An 18,012-nucleotide genomic window follows, 5' to 3' on the forward strand; every position below is an offset into this window, starting at 1 on the left:
TATAAAAATTCTAGTGTATAGTATACAAATTTTTTATACACGACATAAATTTTTAAAAGATTACGTCTAAAACATTAATTCACCCAATCAACAAATTATATTCATGATAAAAATTTATAGGTGTTTGCTACGGTACGATGATAAATTCATACGTACCGATACATTAAAAATATGAACAAGTAGTAATAATCCATGTGGAATTTATTTCCCACATCAGCATTTAAATTTTTTTTAAATATATATTATATCACCACTTTTACTATTACACCCTTTTTAATTAAATAAAAATAAAAATATATTTTTTATTTAATTATATAAAAAATCTTAAACATCCTTACTTTATTTGATTAGACAAAAATACCCTTTTAAATTAATCAAATTTTAAAATTCAATTAATCCTAATTTTATAATTTCAAATAATTTAAACAACAAAACAAAAACATAAAAAAAAAACCAAAAATCAATCATTCTTCATCTTCTCCAATTCTAAAGCAAAGCAAAACATATCAATAAAACTAAAAATCAATCGTTCTTCATCTTCTTCAATTCCCTTGATATCATTTGTCCCCGTTCCCCATTCTAAAGCAAACCAGTGAAAGTCCCAAACCAAAACAGCAAAACCCTAGCCCTAGGTTCTTTGCCGCCGCTGTCCCCTGTCTCAGCGCTTCCGCTTCTTCCACTTCCTTCTGTTCGAAACTCAGGTAGCACGGCACGTCGTCCCCTTCTTCATTGGCTTCTCTGTCCGTGGCTTGGAGCAGCTTGCCATCGGGTCACCGCTTGCCGTCGTTTCTGCTCTCGCCGTCGTGTCGCCGATCGCTGCCAGAACTGGGTCGCCGGTCGCTGCCGTTTTGGGTGCAGCAAAAGCTCTTGGTCAAATCAAACCTCTTGGAGTTAAGGTCAGTAATTTATGTCATTGTTCATGAATTTTTCCCCTTTGTAAAGAACGAAATTCAATTGATTGATTTGCACATAGTTTCATTTGTACAAAACTAAAGGAAATTTTTTTATCTCATTTCTTTTCTTATTGTACACTTTCGAGTTTTCTATTGCATTCCATATTGCATATGAAATTTCATTCTAGTTTCTTTTGGAATGTTTAGTTTGGAGTTGCTGGTGAATATTGTGAGTTATTGCATTTTGTGGTACAATTGCTAATTATGATTAATAATTCATGCTATGCCCAAGTTTAAAGTCCTGCATATGCAGATTCATTTTGTAGTTGCAGCTTGTGAGAATATGATTCGTGGAAAAGGTATGAGGCCTGGAGACATTGTCACAGCTTCAAATGGAAAGACTATAGAGGTGAGGGTTTATTTGGTTATAATCACAACTTACTGTACACGTTATTGGAACATAGCATTTGTTACATTTTGATCCTGTTTCAACCATTACATTGCAGTCTTCTCATCTTTTCCCTCCAGAAATCATATATTTCTTATATTGAGAACATTTTTTGTGCTTCTTGAATGTTTAATTTTAATATTTGGATGTAATGTATTGGTCACTTGAATTATCGTGTGGCAAACCTATTATAGAAATATCTGGTACAAATAAATATTTGTGTAAAACTGAAAATCAATTATTAGAGATTTTGTCCTCTAGGATCAATATAATTACACACATTAGAGATTTTGTCCTCTAGGATCAATATAATTAAACATGTGTAGTAGTTTTTATTATTTCTTTATTATAATATTACCATTTGAGATCATTTACTAAGAATTTGATGTTGGGTTTCTTTTGTAGGTTAACAACACTGATGCGGAGGGTAGGCTTACCTTGTTATGTAATAGAAACTCTGTTTTGTGTTGTAAATGGTTTGGTTTAATTTGACCAAGGTCAATTTACATGTATGAGGCATAAGCTTTGCACTATTATCATGAGTGCCAACAGATACCAGAAAAAAAAATTAAAGCAAAAAAGCTTTTGCAAAAGGGGTTTCAACATGTTTTACTTGATACATGTGTCAATGAATCATTCAAATTTTCAAAACTTAATCCTTGACCAAAATTACAAAAAAAATGCCACTCGTCACAACAATCACTACGATATGAGTGAATAAACATACTCTTGATTCAGTTAATTGCTTGTTGAAATTTATGTTATTTGATACTAATTTTCAGATTATTTAGTAGAAACAGAAGAAATAGAATATGAGCATACTTAATATGCAGAAAATAATTTCAGTTACATTTCTGTTTTATGATGGTTGTGAAAAAAATTGTTCCTGAGTGATCTCAAGACTCAAGACTCATTCTATATAAATTCTAAACTGCATAGCCATAAGGATTATTACAATATATTATTTGAAAACAATTGAACACATGCAGATTCTACCAGTAATATCTCTAAAGTAATGAAAGTTAACAAACTATTGGTTCTCCCTGCTATTACTTTTAAAAATTTAAGCAAGTAAACATCCTTGATATTATTTAGTAGATACACACAATCCAGAACCTCTCAGAAAATGTTATAAGAGTTGTAAATAATATTAACTGCAAAAATTTTACAACTATTCAATAGTTCTACACTTCAGGAATAGTTGGTAAAGATGGCAGCCATTTTCTGCAGCCTCAATATACAGGACGTTCCCATAGTGCTTTCTGCATGATTAAATGAACAAAAGCTCTCTTCCTTATATAAAGAGCTTTAGGTCAATTTTTTGGTTGAAGGTCTTCTTAACGTGCATGCTATCACACAAAAAACATGTGGTCTAGGATTGATGCATGGAGAGAAACCCACTGAACCAGTGAACCAGCAATCACAAGCAATTTCCCTAAAGAATGAACAACAAATAAAACAATGAACACTGAACCCAGCAATAAAACAACCAGCAACAATGAAATTAATGAATTAATAACGAGGTACTGAAAAATGTGTAATAACATGTTTGGTTTCATGTTTTAAAGTCCTAAAATCAATAGAGGAAAAGGATCACTAGCTCATAGAGTTCTAAAGCATGCAAACAAAACAAAACACCTAGTATACTCTAGAATAGACTAGAAGGAAGGATGAAAAAGACCATTGGATAAAAATTTAACAACCCTTACCAAAAAATCAGAACCAACAACCCTAAACCTGTGAACCAAAATATACAAATAGAATTGAAAATCATGAATCAGAATTAACCCTAAACCCCTAAATTAAAACAGAACAAAAAGTTTAGAATTAAAAACAAAATCGGAAGACGATGGAGGCTTAGCCAAGTATTAATTATAAATTAGAATCAATAAGAAGACTAAACCAGAATTTAAAAATAAAAATAGAATCAGAACAGAAAAAACAAACATGAGGCTTAGCCTCCATTACAGAAGACGATGGAGGCTCGGTGGGAACTGGGGTCGGTGGCTTGGCGCTGCTGGGAAGAACGTTCCTGGGTCAGTGCTCGCTGGCGACGCTGGGCGCTGCTGGGAAGAACGCTGCTGCCTGCTTGGTCGGTGCTCGCTGGGAACTGGGAAGAAGGCTTCGGTGCTGGCGGCTGGTGGGATTGCGACTCTACGAGGGCGAGACTGAGAGCAACAGAGAGCGACTGCGAGATTGTGCGAGGGCGAGACTGAGAGAAGAGAGCGAGAGAAGCTAGGTTTCGAAATTGGGGGTGGAGGGGTTATGTGACTTTAGGTCACGACTTGAGGAGTTGGGGGTGTTCGCGTTTGGGGTCTGGGAGGGGATATGGGTTGGTTTTTTAGGGTTTTTTTATAAACCGGTTCGGTTCGGTTCGGTTGTAGTTTTCATGGTCAGAACTAAAAATCGAACCGAACCGCAATAAAAATAACAAAACTTGTTTTTTTCGATTTTTTCGGTTTTTAATTTATTCGGTTTTTAATTTTTTCGGTTTGGTTAGTCGGTTTAGGTCGGTCTGGTTCGGTTTTGAACACCCCTATATATGAGAGCTTCTTTAGATAAGATTTCAAGTTCTAAGTCCACTACTTCCCAAATATTATTATTAATAGAAAGTCAGAAGCCCCTTTTGACGTTGAAATCAGAAGCCCTTTCGTACTTCATTCTTGATGCTAAAATATTTTGTCATTTGTATTTTCAATTAATATCTGAATATGAATTGTTCAAATACATTAATTTTCTCTAATAAATCCAAAATTTATTAAAAAGATATTAATTTTCTAATCTAATAGTACAAAATTTCTGCAATAGGGATAGGAACATGCATAAAAACTACTTGGCAAATGACTCCCTAAAATAACACCATCAATAGTGAGGGAGACATTATTAGAACACCTAAAAAACCTTGAAGTTTCTAAACAGCAACTATTTTAGTTAAACACCTAGACTGTAGCCATAACTTGATTGCTTCATTTGTAGTTAAAAAATCAGCCAGCCTTATGAGTAGCCTCATGGAATGGAGCATTAAGTTCCCTCAAATGTGGTTCGAAGACACTAACCAAATCTTTATCTGCAAACTTGTGTTTTCCATCAACCAACTTTTTCCATACCTAAGGCACAATCACCCATATATATTCAAGGTTCTTCCTCCACCGCCATTCTCTTTCCTTTTGCCACCGCAGCTGCAGCTCCTCCTCCACCACCATCGCCTCCTCCTTATGCTGATGAGCGTGCTGGGACTCCACTTACCACCGCAGCATCCCATTGGCAAAAGGCTCAGTCGCGGAGGAGGATGAGCCTTCAACGGCGGGCACGTGCGAGAACTGATGAGGAACAGGATGATGATTATGAAGAGGAGAAACAGCGGTGACGTTGTCACTAGTAACGGCAACTTTTTTGAGAGGAAAGCCTCAAGGGTCATTTCCACGAACGGGTGGTAATTAGGTTGAGGTGAGTCTCTGTCACAGTGGGTTAGGATCATGTCTTTTCAGACATCATCGACGGTTTTGAGCGGAAGAGGAGGAGACGTAGAAGGATTTGAGGGATGAGAGGTGGTCGTTGTTGTGGTGAGGCACCGCGTGTGAAATGAATTCAAAGGAATTTGGATAAAATCGAGAATTTGAGTTGAAACATAAAGGTATCTGATGAATAAGATGGTCAGGGAAGAAGCTAAGCATTATGGCCAGGAGGAAGAAGGCAACAAGCAGTTAGGATTAGGGTTTAGTTCTCAAATTTTACATGGGGATAATTTTAAAATATTTAAAGATTTGTATCTTTTGATGTAATTTTTAATAAATTTAAATAAAATAAATATAAACCGTTAGATCGTTTATTAATTTAATCCAAGACTTTAAATTAAATGGTGTATCAGATCAGCTCAAAAGACTTCAGCTGATTTTAAACAGACCCATTTTGATATACTAACAAAGTAACAACACATTTTTTTAAGCCTTTAAAATTGAACTAACAATAAAGGTTAAAACGTGATAATGCATCATTAATTCATTATTATTTCACAAAATTAAGAAATTTAATAAATTTTTAAAAAATTATAACTTCACAAATCTAAATACAAGCAAGTTCTTTTACAATAAAATGGACAAACCATTAAGATTTAATAAGTATATCTCACCCTAGTAATATTAGATGAAATCTTGTAGTTAGCTCTCTAATTTTCTTTTTCTCTCCCTTTTAATTTTTGATCCCCAACAAAGAACCTATAAGGGTAATTATTTAGATAAGAAAAATACCTATACATATTATCACCTAATTAAGCTTTATGAAGTTGGAAGCTGGAACATTTTGGTTGTTTGAGTCTCCATCTGTACCTGGAAGCATGTCATGGGTTCTGAAGTTCCTTCCATTGCAACATGGGCTATATCCTTGTTATTCTGTATGTGTTTTTACACTTCCATTTAGTTATATGAGACTGATATGGCTGTAAAATTAGTATGTTAATTGGTGTTATCCTGTGCTGTTAGGTGACAAACAGGGAGCACTTGAATTCCTCAAGTTAATATTAAGAGCACTCTGCCTCTGCTGGGATCGCCAGACGCAGGATCTTCACATTGATTGGATCCTTTTCAGAGGTAGATATCTGATTCCTGTTTCATGTGAGGTGGTGAATGATAATATTGATGGGTACTATCCATCTTCTCATTTTCCCATATTTGCTGAGTTCATGCTTCCTCGCACTGTAAGGATGCTAGACGCCTGTACAAGAGGATAACTAAAACTTGATACTAAGGAGGAGATATTATAAGGAAGAAATAAAAGGAAAAAGCATGTGCGCCTTAATTGAAAATTTGATACTAAAATATACTGTTAAGAAAAAGAATTTCTAAATCAAACATTGCAGTTTTTATTGAGTTCAATTTTACTGTTCAATTCATGTGAAGAAAGAAAAGAAACAAATGCAGAAATAATGTGAAATCAAGCTGATAAAAAAATAGAAAGTATAATTTATATTAAGCAATTTAAAATAAAAACAACATAAGAGAATGGTTTTAATCAATGTTCTGGAAACTGGTTCGGACCGGCCGGTCGAATCGGTTGAACCGTGAACCACTGCGAAAAATGACTCAGACAAATGTTAAAACCGCCAATTTCAAAAACCATAATTGAACCGTTGAACCGGCCAATTTTTTGAATAAGGGGAAAACAAAAAATGCGTTGCTTTGTGCTGTGCCCCTCCCCCTTTCGTTCCTAACTTTCCTCCCTGTATTCATTCTTAAGGTTCTGAAAACCGGTGCGAACCGGCCGGTCAAACCGCGAACCGATAGAGAAAACGACTCGGACAGATGCTACAACCGTCATTTTGAAAAACTGATATTAGGCCGTCAAACCGGTCAGTCGAACCAAACTGGGACCGAGACTGGGCCTGTTTTTTGAATTTTTGCAAAAAATCCAAAAACGGCGTCGCTTGGATTGAACCCTAACCATTACCCAACCCTCACTCCAAAACGGCAAAACGCGCAGCACTCCCCTATCATAGTTTTGGATCAACGCATATTCACTTCAGGAGTAATCTCTGCTCCTTTCTCACCCCAAGCTCATAAAATGCAAGGTTCTAAAAAAACTGAAAACCGGATAAACCAAAAATAAAAAAAACCGAAAAAAATAAGTTATGCTGTTTTTATTGCGGTTCGGTTCGGTTTTTAGTTCAGACCATGAAAACTCCAACCGAACTGAACTGAACCGGTTTATGAAAAAACCCTAAAAAACCAACCCATATCCCCTCCCAGACCCCAAACGCGAACACCACCCCAACTCCCCAAGTCGTGACCTAAAGTCACATAACCCCTCCACCCCAATTTCTAAACCTAGCTTCTCTCGCTCTCTTCTCTCAGTCTCGCCCTCGCACAATCTCGCAGTCGCTCTCTGTTGCTCTCAGTCTCGCCCTCGCAGAGTCGCAATCCCACCAGCCGCCAGCACCGAAGCCTTCTTCCCAGTTCCCAGCGAGCACCGACACAGCAGGTAGCAGCGTTCTTCCCAGCAGCCCCCAGCGTCGCCAGCGAGCACTGACCCAGGAACGTTCTTCCCAGCAGCGCCACCCCAGTTCCCACCGAGCCTCCATCGTCTTCTGTAATGGAGGCTAAGCCTCATGTTTGTTTTTTCTGTTCTGATTCTATTTTTATTTTTAAATTCTGGTTTAGTCTTCTTATTGATTCTAATTTATAATTAATACTTGGCTAAGACTCCATCGTCTTCTGATTTTATTTTTTAATTCTAAACTTTTTGTTCTGTTTTGATTTAGGGGTTTAGGGTTAATTCTGATTCATGATTTTCAATTCTATTTGTATATTTTGGTTCACAGGTTTAGGGTTGTTGGTTTTGATTTTTTGGTTGAGGGTTGTTAGATTTTTATTCTCTGTTCTGATTTTATTTGTTGTTGATTTACTAAAATTGCTTCTGATTGTTGTTCATTGTTCATTGTTCATTGTTCAATGTATTGTTTACGGCATAGCCTGAATAGTTGTTTTTTCAGTTCCCACTGTATGGAATGGATGTTAGCAAGCAAAGTTGTATTTACTGATCATGATATCTGGAAAGCTGTTTTTGGTTTGAAGACCATATATTTAGAACTCTCCATGGATGAATCATAGGCCACAGTATGAAAATCAATTATTTTCAATGGTCTTTTTCATCCTTCCTTCTAGTCTATTCTAGAGTATACTAGGTGTTTTGTTTTGTTTGCATGCTTTAGAACTCTATGAGCTAGTGATCCTTTTCCTTTATTGATTTTAGGACTTTAAAACATGAAACCAAACATGTTATTACACATTTTTTAGTACCTCGTTATTGATTCATTAATTTCATTGTTGCTGGTTGTTTTATTGTTGGGTTCAGTGTTCATTGTTTTATTTGTTGTTCATTCTTTAGGAAAATTGCTTCTGATTGCTGGTTCACTGGTTCAGTGGGTTTCTCTCCATGCATCAATCCTAGACCACATGTTTTTTGTGTGATGGCATGCACGTTAAGAAGACCTTCAACCAAAAAATTGACCTAAAGCTCTTTATATAAGGAAGAGAACTTTTGTTCATTTAATCATGCAGAAAGCACTATGGGAACGTCCTGTATATTGAGGCTGCAGAAAATGGCTGCCATCTTTACCAACTATTCCTGAAGTGTAGAACTATTGAATAGTTGTAAAATTTTTGCAGTTAATATTATTTACAACTCTTACAACATTTTCTGAGAGGTTCTGGGTTGTGTGTATCTACTAAATAATATCAAGGATGTTTACTTGCTTAAATTTTTAAAAGTAATAGCAGGAAGAACCAATAGTTGTTAACTTTCATTACTCTAGAGATATTACTGGTAGAATCTGCATGTGTTCAATTGTTTTCAAATAAAATATTGTAATAATCCTTATGGCTATGCAGTTTAGAATTTATATAGAATGAGTCTTGAGTCCTGAGATCACTCAGGAATAATTTTCTTCACAACCATCATAAAACAGAAATGTAACTGAAATTGTTTTCTGCATATTAAGTATGCTCATATTCTATTTCTTCTGTTTCTACTAAATAATCTGAAAATTATTATCAAATAACATAAATTGCAACAAGCAATTAACTGAATCAAGAGTATGTTTATTCACTCATATCGTAGTGATTGTTGTGACGAGTGGCATTTTTTTTGTAATTTTGGTCAAGGATTAAGTTTTGAAAATTTAAATGATTCATTGACACATGTATCAAGTAAAACATGTTGAAACCCCTTTTGCAAAAGCTTTTTTGCTTTAATTTTTTTTTCTGGTATCTGTTGGCACTCATGATAATAGTGCAAAGCTTATGCCTCATACATGTAAATTGACCTTGGTCAAATTAAACCAAACCATTTACAACACAAAACAGAGTTTCTATTACATAACAAGGTAAGCCTACCCTCCGCATCAGTGTTGTTAACCTACAAAAGAAACCCAACATCAAATTCTTAGTAAATGATCTCAAATGGTAATATTATAATAAAAAAATAATAAAAACTACTATACATGTTTAATTATATTGATCCTAGAGGACAAAATCTCTAATCATTGATTTCCAGTTTTACACAAATATTTATTTGTACCAGATATTTCTACAATAGGTTTGCCACACGATAATTCAAGTGACCAATACATTGCATCCAAATATTAAAATTAAACATTCAAGAAGCACAAAAAATGTTCTCAATATAAGAAATATATGATTTCTGGAGGGAAAAGATGAGAAGACTGCAATGTAATAGTTGAAACAGGATCAAAATGTAACAAATGCTATGTTCCAATAACGTGTACAGTAAGTTGTGATTATAACCAAATAAACCCTCACCTCTATAGTCTTTCCATTTGAAGCTGTGACAATGTCTCCAGGCCTCATACCTTTTTCACTAATCATATTCTCACAAGCTGCAACTACAAAATGAATCTGCATATGCAGGACTTTAAACTTGGGCATAGCATGAATTATTAATCATAATTAGCAATTGTACCACAAAATACAGTAACTCACAATATTCACCAGCAACTCCAAACTAAACATTCCAAAAGAAACTAGAATGAAATTTCATATGCAATATGGAATGCAATAGAAAACTCGAAAGTGTACAATAAGAAAAGAAATGAGATAAAAAAATTTCCTTTAGTTTTGTACAAATGAAACTATGTGCAAATCAATCAATTGAATTTCGTTCTTTACAAAGGGGAAAAATTCATGAACAATGACATAAATTACTGACCTCAACTCCAAGAGGTTTGATTTGACCAAGAGCTTTTGCTGCACCCAAAACGGCAGCGACTGGCGACCCAGTTTTGGCAGCGATCGGCGACACGACGGCAAGCGGTGACCCGATGGCAAGCTGCTCCAAGCCACGGACAGAGAAGCTAGTGAAGATGGGGACGACATGCCGTGCTACCTGGGTTTCAGACAGAAGGAAGAAGAAGAAGCGGAAGCGCTGAGACAGGGGACGGCAGCGGCAAAGAACCTAGGGCTAGGGTTTTGCTGTTTTGGTTTGGGACTTTCACTGTTTTGCTTCAGAATGGAGAAGGGGGACGAATGATATTAAGGGAATTGAATATGTTTTGCTTTGCTTTAGAGAGAGACAAGAATGATTAGGGGAATTGGAGAAGATGAAGAACCGATTGATTTTTGGTTTTTTTTATATGTTTTTGTTTTGTTGTTTAAATTATTTGAAATTATAAAATTAGAATTAATTGAATTCTAAAATTTGATTAATTTTAAAAGATATTTTTGTCTAATTAAATAAAGTAAGGATGTTTAAGACTTTTTATAAAATTAAATAAAAAATATATTTTTATTTTTATTTAATTAATCTCGCTATAATATAAGTAATCTATATATATTTACTAATATTATAGTTATAGTATATGAAAGAAAAGTGAAAGAAGAACTTTATATATTGCATGTAGAAAGAGAAAATATTTTGTATTTTATTGTTACTGTATATGTCATATCTCAGCTATGAAGTCTTATTTATATTTGTATAAGATTATCTTTTTCAACCTTTATTAAAAGTTAATTTTCAGTAAGAATCTTAAGTTTTTTTTTTCTTTAAAAATTTCAGCCGCCCATATTAAAGGTCATCCACATCATATACTTATCTTAACACTCCCCTTGGATGACCATTTAGCATTATTGCCTCATTAAAACCTTACTAAAGAAAAACTCAGTAGAAAAAAACCTTAGTGAAGGAAAAGAGTACAATATCCTTTGTGATAGGGACTGCCTCATTAAAAACCTTGTCAAGAAAAATCCAATAGAAAAAAAAATCTGACCAAAGAAAAAAGAGTACAGTCTCCCCCTCTTGTCAACATCATTTAATGTCTTGAAATCGGCGCATCCCAATCTCATGCACCAATCTTTCAAAGGAGGATTTTGGGAGTGACTTTGTGAATAAATCTGTCAGATTGTCAATTGAGCGGATCTGTTGGACATCAATTGTCCCCTGATTTTGAAGATTATGAGTGAAGAAGAATTTGAGAGAAATATGCTTTGTTCTATCACCTTTGATGTATCCGCCTTTAAGTTGAGCAATGCATGCTGTATTATCTTCAAACAGAACAGTTGGAGCTATCTTATGATCAATCAGTCCACATGATGACAGAATATATTGGATCAAACTTCTGAGCCAAAAACACTCGCGACTAGCTTCATGCATCGCTAGTATTTCAGCATGATTGGAAGATGTTGCTGCAATCGTCTGTTTCGTGGACCTCCATGATATCGCTGTTCCACCATATGTGAACAGGTATCCTGTTTGAGATCTCCCTTTATGTGGATCAGACAAGTATCCAGTATCTGCATAGCCAACTAGTTGTGACTTGGATCCATAGGGATAAAACAATCCCATATCAACCGTTTCATGAAGATATCGAAATATTTGTTTTATTCCACTACAATGTCTTCTGGTTGGAGGAACTATATCTTGCTAGTAAATTCATAGCAAATGATATATTGGGTCGTGTATTATTAGCAAGATACATTAGTGCTCCAATGGCACTAAGATATGGTACTTCAGGACCAAAGATATCTTCATTTTCTTCCTTAGGACGGAATTGATCATTTTTCACATCCAAAGATCTTACGATCATTGGGGTACTTAATGGATGTGACTTATCCATATAAAATCTCTTCAAGATATTCTCTGTGTATGTTGTTTGATGAATAAAGATCCCATTTTTTATATGCTCGATCTGCAGGTCGAGACAAAATTTAGTCCTTCCAAGATCTTTCATCTCAAACTCTTCTTTTAGAGTTTTTATAATTGTTGGAATCTCTTCAGGAGTCCTAATGATATTTAAATCATCAACGTACACAGCAATTATAATGAATCCAGATGCAGATTTCTTTATAAAAACACATGGACATATATCATCATTCTTGAATTCATTTTTGGCCAGATACTCAGTAAGATTATTATACCACATTCGTCTAGATTACTTTAAACCGTATAAAGATCTTTGCAATTTGACTGAGTATAATCCCTGTGAATATTCATTGGATGGTTTAGATATCTTTAGTCCTTCAGGGACTTTCATATAGATATCATGATCTAATGAGTCGTATAAGTAGGCTGTTACCACATCCATTAAATGCATATGCTGTTTATGATATATAGATAAACTAACCAAATAATGTAATGTTATCGCATCCATGATAAACCACTATTTTATGGTTTATCTTGTGCTAAATTGAGTGGATTTTATCAGTTCTTTGCACACTTATTCATACAAACTGCATGGTTTTACAAATTCTTCCTAATTTTGTTCCATGATTGAAAACTTGCTTTCTAAACCTTTAAATTGTTAATTTTTAATTATTCTTTATTCTCATTCGATGCCGTGATGTGTTTGTGAAGTGTTTTCAGGTTTACAGGGTATGAATGGCTTAAAGGATGAAGAGGAGGCATGTCAAAGTGGAAGGAACACAAGAAACTAAGGAGTTGAACAGCGATGATCGATGCACACGCATGGCTAACGCATGCGCGTGAATTGGCGCATCATTTATCGACGCATATGCATGACTGACGCGTACGCGTGACAAGCGCAGATGACCATCGACGTGTATGCATGGCCGACGCGTACGCGTGACAGAGCGTCACGTGCTGCACTTATCAGAACTCGCTGGGGCGATTTCTGGGCTATTTTGGACCCAGTTTTCATCCCAAAAACATAGACTAAAGGCAAGGGCAAGGAGAGACTCAAGAAACATTCACTTTCACTAAGTTTTAGTTTAGTTTTCGAATTCTAGAGAGAAAAACAGTGTTTCTTCTAGGGTTCTTAGGATTCTTAGTTTTGGCTTTTGGATTGGATATTGAGAGAGTTGCTACTACCTTCGATTGAAGTCTTCATCGTTATAGTTTGCCTTTCTTTTACTCTACTCTTTTGTTTTCCATTTAATTGCTCGTGGTCATATTTGGATATTGTTAATTTTGAATTTATTAATGCAATGAACTATTTTTATATTTAATTCCATTACTTGTTTGATTTTCTTCAATTAATTATCAACTCCAAATTTGCTTTTATTAATTTAATTTTAATTACCATGTCATCTATTTATTCTTATTCCATGTTTTTGAAAATGGCATTTATGTTATTGATTTAAAGCTCTCAACTTGGCTTGGGAGTTGATTAATTGGATACCCTTGAGTTGGAATACTCAAGTATTAATTTGTAATTGGAAATTGCTGGCTAACTTAATTTTCACTAACTCTAATCCTTCCCTGTGAAGTGATTAGGACTTGTGAATCAGAGTTAGTATGATCCACTTGATTTTCCTTTATTAGTTAGAGGATAACTAAGTGGAAGCAACGACCTTTTACTGTTATACTTGAAAAAATCAACAAGGATAGAAACTTCAATTAATCTTCTCCTAGCCAAGGCCTTTTATTTCAAATACATAACACCTCTTGTCATTACACATTGCTTTAATTTCTGCTTATTTAATTTTTCTCATTCTCAATTTTAAAAATACTCAGAAAATTCCTAATCAATAATTTACACCATTGTGTCAACTCTTTGGGAAACGACCTGGGAATTCTACTCCTAGTTATTTATTCTTAATTGTGACATCTTTTAAATTGATAGTGGAAATTTCATCGGTTAAGACTGTACGCACAATGCAGTTTAGAAAATATAATTTTTAGAAATTCTTAACCGGCATTTTTCCACCCATCAATCCACCACAGGGAAATACGTTTCTTCATAATCTATGCCGGGCCTTTGTGAAAAATCGTGTGCCACAAGTCGGACTTTGTAGCGCACAACTTCATTTTTCTCATTTTGTTTTCTCACAAATACCCACCTGTATCCAACAGGTTTTACATATTCTGGTGTACGGACTACAGGTCCAAAGACTTCACGTTTTGCAAGTGAGTCTAATTCAGCCTTCATGACTTCTTCCCATTTTGGCCAATCATTTCTTTGTCGACATTCTTCGACTGATCTTAGCTCAAGATCCTTACTTTCATGCAGGATATTTAATGCCACATTATATGCAAATATTTCATTGACAATTGTCTTATTTCGGTCTCATTTCTCTCCTGTAAAGATATAATTTATCGAGATCTCGTCATTTTCACAATTTTCAGGTACATGAACGTCTTCTGGCGTTAAAACTATATCAGAATTTTGGACAACTGCAGGTGTCTTTACTATGTCTTTTTCGACAGGAATAGTATTTACCGCTTTTCGCTTTCAAGGATTTTTGTCTTTGGAACCAACAGGCCTGCCACGCTTCTGGTGTGTATTTGCTTCAGTGACAATTTGTCCAACTGGGACATCAATTCGAATTGGGGCATTTTTCGCTGGTATCTAAGATTTGGTTATCCTCTTTGTATCAGAAAATGCATCAGACAATTCATTTGCTATTCGTTGCAAATGTATAATTTTTTGAACTTCTAGTTCATATTGTCGTGATCGAGGATCTAAATGCATCAACGATAATGCATTCCAATTAAATTCCTTTTTAGGAAGCATATTCTCTCCCCCTAATGTTGGAAATTTTGATTCATCAAAATGATAATCCGTAAATCGGGCTTTAAATACATATCTAGTTTGTATCTCAAGATACCTCACTATAGAGGGAGAATCATATTCAACATATATTCCTAATTTTCTTTGGGGTCCCATTTTGGTACGATTAGGTGGTGCAATGGGAACATATATCGCACATCCGAATATTCTTAAATGGAAAATATTTAGCTGCTAGCCAAAAGCTAATTGCATAGGAGAAAACTGATGGTAACTCGTTGGCCTCAAATGAATAAGTGCTGCGGCATGTAAAATAGCATGCCCCCCAAACCGAGGTTGGGAGATTTGTTCTCATAAGTAAGGGTCTAGCAATTAATTGGAGGCGTTTAATAAGTGATTCTGCTAACCCATTTTGTGTATGAACATGAGCTATTGGATGTTCAACACTTATTCCATTAGCCATACAGTAAACATAAAAAGTTTGGGAAGTAAATTCACCAGCATTATCAAGACGAATTATTTTGATTGGATTTTCTGGAAATTGTACTTTTAATCGAATAATTTGAGCCAGTAATCTTGCAAACGCCAGGTTGTGAGAAGACAATAAGCACACATGTGACCATCTCGAAGATGCGTCTATCATGACCATAAAATATCTAAAAGATCCACATGGTGGATGAATAGGTCCACATATATCACCTTGAATCTTTTCTAAGAATTCAGGGGACTCAAATTCAATCTTTACTGGTGATGGCCTTAAAATTAACTTCCCTTGAGAACATGCAGCACAACAGAATTCACTAGATTTAAGAATCTTCTGATTCTTTAGTGAATGTCCATGGGAGTTTTCAATAATTATCTGCATCATGGTTGTTCCTGGATGACCCAATCGATCATGCCAAGTTATGAATTTATTTGGGCTAGTAAACTTCTGGTTTACAATGGCATGTGATTCAATTGTACTAATTTTAGTATAATATAACCCAGATAAAAGTGAGGGTAACTTTTCTAATATAACCTTTTTATTTAAATCATGAGTTGTGATACATAAGTACTCATGATTTCCCTCATTCATAGTCTCAATATGATATCCATTTTGGCGAATATCTTTAAAGCTCAACAAGTTTCTTAGAGACTTGGTAGACAATAGTGTATTATTTATTATGAATTTTGTTCCTCCAGGAAACAAAATTATAGCTCTTCCAGAGCCTTCTATCACATTGCTTGAGCTAATAATAGCATTAACATATTCTTCTTTTGGCACAAGATGGGTAAAATATATATTACTTTTGAGAATGGTGTGCGAACTTGCACTATCCGCAAGGCAAACATCTTCACTATATGTCCTTGCCATTCTCTTCAAAGACAAATAATAATAAAATGAGTAGTATGCACAGTTAAATTGAATACTTGATCGGAATTATTTTTCTAAGAAACACTGTACATAAAAATAATGTCATATACTAAAATTTTATTTTAAAACTTAACACATTTAATGATTTCAAAATTCATAAACATTAATATTTTATTATTTATATACATCATATTTAAAACTTAAATATATAGAAAATAAAACTTAACAATAAATTCTTTACATTATTTATTTACATGGATACTTAACAATCTCATATATTAAACTATTCCATCATTGATCAAATGACTAATATTTCCTTCATGATCCTCAAAGAAATCAGAAACATCATAATGAGTGGTGGAATTTTCAACATCATTTGAAACAAAATTTGTTTCTTTTCCTTTGTCATCCTTTTTCAAAGATGCTTGATAAAGATCAACCAGGTGCCTTGGTGTACGATAGGTACGTGACCAATGGCCCTTTCCACCACAGCGAAAATACTTATCCTTTGTTGATTTATTTTGCCCAATATTTCTTTCTTTATCCCACTTCTGGTGAAATCCTCTCTTTTGAACATAATTCTTCTTTCTTCCATAATTTTTCTTGTTATTAAAACCTTGCCATTTACCTCTTCTGGGATAATTTACTGCATTTACTTCAGGAAATGGGGCGACGGCAACTAGGCGCGCTTCGTGATAACTCATTATTGCGTTCAGCAACAAGAAGGCAAGAAATTAACTCAGAATATTTTTTAAATCTTTTTTCTTGATACTGTTGCTGCAGGAGCACATTTGAGGCATGGAAGGTCGAGAAAGTTTTCTCTAACATATCATTATCAGATATCTTTTCCTCACATAATTTCATTCGTGAGGTGATTCGAAACATTGCCGAATTATATTCATTTATGGATTTAAAATCCTGTAGACGCAAGTGCGTCCATTCATATCGGGTTTGAGGAAGTATCACCGTATTTTGATGATTATACCTTTCTTCAAGGTCTTTTCAAAGATCTTCAGGATCTTTTAATGTGAGATATTCATTTTTCAATCCTTCGTCAATATGACGACGAAGAAAAATCATGGCTTTGGTGTTATCCTTCTGGGATGCATTATTTTCAGCCTTAATGGTATCTCCAAGATCCATTGAATCAAAATGGATTTCAGCATCTAATATCCATGATAAATAATTATTTTCAGATATATCAAGAGCATTGAATTCAAGATGAGAGAGTTTTGAAATAATGAAAATTTATTACCTGAGTCTTCCTAAAAATTTTATCAGAGTCTCGTGCTGATAACTTGTTATAAAATAAATAAGAAAGATATAATAAATATAAAATAGAGAAATATAAATATGCTCTAATCTCGCTATAATATAAGTAATCTATATATATTTACTAATATTATAGTTATAGTATATGAAAGAAAAGTGAAAGAAGAACTTTATATATTGCACGTAGAGAGAGAAAATATTTTGTATTTTATTGTTGCCGTGTATCTCATATCTCAGGCTATGAAGCCTTATTTATATTTGTGCAAGATTATCTTTTTTAACCTTTATTAAAAGCTAGTTTTCGTAAGAATCTTAAGTTTTTTTTTCTTTGAAAACTTCAACCGTCCATATTAATGATCATCCACATCATATACTTATCTTAACAAAAAGCATGTATTTTTTAGCTTTTATCCTAGCCTATGCTCCCTACACTATCCGGTCATATTGAAATACGTGTACTTTGAGAAGGCAAGGCAGAGTCCGACAATAAAAGGCACACCTTTTATTTTTTTTAAAAGAATAGAATAATAAAAATATATTCAAATAATTTTGTTATTGATAAAAATGTATTCAA

General features: G+C 34.4%; 4 long non-coding RNA genes across 4 annotated transcripts; 2 read left to right on the forward strand and 2 right to left on the reverse strand.

Annotated features, from left to right (window-relative positions):
• LOC107608281 lies at positions 529-1,960 on the forward strand. Its single transcript, XR_001612788.2, has 3 exons — positions 529-896; positions 1,207-1,302; positions 1,747-1,960. It is a non-coding gene; the product is annotated as an uncharacterized LOC107608281 (long non-coding RNA).
• Positions 2,404-3,656, reverse strand: LOC107609620. Its single transcript, XR_001613206.2, has 2 exons — positions 3,289-3,656; positions 2,404-2,776 (listed from the first exon to the last, which is right to left on the reverse strand). It is a non-coding gene; the product is annotated as an uncharacterized LOC107609620 (long non-coding RNA).
• Positions 7,094-8,608, forward strand: LOC107609621. The gene is made up of 2 exons (XR_001613208.2): positions 7,094-7,443; positions 8,221-8,608. It is a non-coding gene; the product is annotated as an uncharacterized LOC107609621 (long non-coding RNA).
• On the reverse strand, positions 9,036-10,401 carry LOC107609618. The gene is made up of 3 exons (XR_002350156.1): positions 10,060-10,401; positions 9,654-9,749; positions 9,036-9,249 (listed from the first exon to the last, which is right to left on the reverse strand). It is a non-coding gene; the product is annotated as an uncharacterized LOC107609618 (long non-coding RNA).

This window comes from Arachis ipaensis, chromosome B07, assembly GCF_000816755.2.
Source record: "Arachis ipaensis cultivar K30076 chromosome B07, Araip1.1, whole genome shotgun sequence".
In the NCBI taxonomy this organism is placed as follows: Eukaryota; Viridiplantae; Streptophyta; class Magnoliopsida; order Fabales; family Fabaceae; genus Arachis; species Arachis ipaensis.